The sequence below is a fragment of the Sparus aurata genome, chromosome 4 (genome assembly GCF_900880675.1).
Source record: "Sparus aurata chromosome 4, fSpaAur1.1, whole genome shotgun sequence".
In the NCBI taxonomy this organism is placed as follows: domain Eukaryota; kingdom Metazoa; phylum Chordata; class Actinopteri; order Spariformes; family Sparidae; genus Sparus; species Sparus aurata.
The window spans coordinates 18,096,737-18,099,902 of record NC_044190.1 but is presented as its reverse complement, the minus strand read 5'-3'; positions in this window follow the sequence as shown (position 1 = coordinate 18,099,902).

The window sequence follows — 3,166 nt, the reverse complement described above, 5'->3', positions numbered from 1 at the left end:
TCTTTCAGAACAACGAAAGAGGATATAAGCATGAATGTAATCCAATGCTACGCACCAACCAATAACCACGAAGAAGAAACAAAAGATGAGTTCTACGACAGACCCCAGAACATCTTGGACAAATACTCAGAGAAAGATATGACCCTCCTCATGGGAGAAAAGAACGCAAAGATAGGAGAAGACAACATCGGATATGAAGAAGTGATGGGAAGACATGGACTGGGCGAAATGAACAACAATGGAGAGAAGCTTCTAGATATCTGTGCATCAAACAAACTTGTCATTGGGGGCAGTATATTTCCCCACAAGAACATACATAAAGCAACATGGGTAACGCCGGATCATGTCATGGTAAACCAGATAGATCACATCTGCATTAACAAGAAGTTCAGAAGAACACTACAGGATGTGAAAGCAAAACGAGGAGCAGATGTCGCATCAGACCACCACCTGCTAACAGCCAGACTAAAACTCAAACTAAAGAAGAACAGGACAGCGCACACGGGAAACGGAAATAAATACAATGTGAACCTGCTAAGGGAAGAACAAATTCGGGAAGACTTTAGCGTGAAACTCTTCCACAAATAAGAAACTCTGCGAGATCTACTGGAACAGGAGAACAGCACTGACAAGCAGTGGCAACATATCAAAGACACTATAACATCAACGCGCCAGGAAGTCGTCAGCTACAAGAAATACCAGCAAAAGGAATTTATATCTGTTGAAACATTACAAAAGGTCAAAGTAAGGAAAGAAAATAAAATTGCATTTACAAACAGTCGCACTAGAACAGCCAAAGCTAAGGCCCAAAAAGAGTAGAGCAATGCCTACATAATAGTGAAAAAAAGCATCAAGTCTGACAAGCTGAACTACATCAACAAACTAGCAGAGGAGGCGGAAGAAGCAGCAAGAAACGGAAACATGAAACAGCTATATGACACCACCAGAAAGTTGTCAGGCAAATACACCAAGCCAGAAAGACCAGTAAAAGATAAAGAAAGCAACACCATCAAGACAAAGGAGGGCCAACTCAATCGATGGGCAGAATACTTTGAAGAGCTGCTTAACAGGCCCCCACCAGCAAACCCCCCGGATATCCAACCTGCAGGAAACGATCTCCCCATCAGCTGTGACACACCTAGCAGAGATGAGATTCAGAAAGCAGTACAGAAACATGAGTGTGGCAAAGCAGCAGGGCCAGATAATATTCCAAGCTTTAAAGGCTGACTTGGACACTACTGTAGAAATGCTATATCCACTCTTCAGAAAGGTATGGGATGAAGAAAAACTGCCACAGACTAGAAAGAGGGCTTTATTAACGAGATCCCCAAGAAAGTTGACCTTGGAAATTACACCAACTATAGAGGAATCACACTACTCTCGGTGCCAGGGAAGGTGCTAAATAGAATAATACTGGATAGAATGAAAGAAGCAGTGGACTAACAATTAAGAGACCAACATGCAGGATTTAGGAAAAAACGGTCATGTGTCGACCAGATTGCCACCCTTCATATAAGCATCGAACAAACCCTAGAGTGGAACTCCCCGTTGTATATCAACTTTGTTGACTACGAAAAAGCTTTCGATAGCATGCACAGAGTGACTGTCTGCAAACTATTGAGAAACCATGGAGTGCCCACTAAACTTGTGAACATGATCAAAAGCTGCTACGAGGGAATGACTTGCAGAGTTATACATGAGGGACAACTCACCAACCAGTTTGCCATCAAGACAGGGGTTAGACAAGGATGCCTGTTATCCCCTTTCCTGTTTCTCCTAGTCATCGACTGGGTAATGAAAATTACAACTGAAGGAAGGACACATGGAATCCAATAGACATTATGGACACAACTTGAAGACCTGGATTCCACTGATGACCTGGCACTACTGTCACAAAATCACCATCAGTTACAAGAGAAGACGACTCTACTTGCAGAAACATCAGCCAAGTGGGCCTTAACATACACAAGGGAAAGACAAAAATCATGAGGATGAACGCAAATTGTGGGGAGCCAATAACACTCGAAGAACCACAACTGGAAGAAGTGGAGTCTTTTTCCTACTTGGGCAGCATCATCAACACATAGGGAGGGACAGACGCAGACATCAAAGTCGGAATAGGAAAGGCAAGGACAGCCTTCATTCAACTGAAGAATATATGGCACTCTAAAGAAATATGACAACAAACAAAAATAAGAATCCTCAACTCAAATGTAAAATCAGTCCTATTCTATGTAGCCGAGACCCAATGAAGACCTGTGGACGAGGGCAAAGCAGACACCAGCTAGAGACGAAATCGGACGAAGAAGATGGAGATGGATTGGGCATACCCTTCATAAACCAATGTCAAATACCACCAGACAGGCTCTGACGCGGAATCCCCAGGGGAAGAGAAAGAGAGGTCAGCCTAGAAACACCTGGCAGAGGGAGTTCCAGACAGACATCAAAAAGATGGGATGCACCTGGTCAGAAGGTGAGAAGAAGAAGAAGACCCTCTAAAATCTCAGTTGAGCAGGCCGGTCAGTTTAAAACCATGATTACAAACTATTAACTGTATTCTGATGCTTCTTTGTTTCATCATTAATTATTTTCGTGTCTATCCATTCTTTATTAATTGTACTCTCAACATTATCGAAAATGTGGTCATGTGCTTAATGATCCTCCAAGATTTCAAGCAACATTATGTAGAAATGTAGCATTTCGTGTGATGCGTTGCCCACCACAGTTTCTGAGTGCGACACCACTGTCGTAAATACGAATTGCAGGTCTGTAACAAACAAAACTCAATGCGTCATAACATTGTTATGTCTTGAGAACTTGTGTGTTGAAGTAAAACATGAAGTTGCTTTAAATAAAGGCTCAATGAATAAGAAATGGTGAGGAATGAAATGAATGTAACATGTAATAACATTAACAATGCTTTATTGATAAATTCTCATCTCTTATTCCATTCTTGTTCCAAGTTCTGTTTTCGAACAAAGTGACAGTGTGCACCGGGTCCGTTTTTTTATTTAGGATTCGCTAATCCTTATGGACTTCCTCTTCTGACATGAGTTCCCCGTCCACGACTGTGTAAGTGACCCCTCACTCTTACTTCCCCTTCTGTTCATGCAAAGCAGAAGCACAGACACACTGAGGGTTTAAAAGAGCACCGCAGTCACTTCTG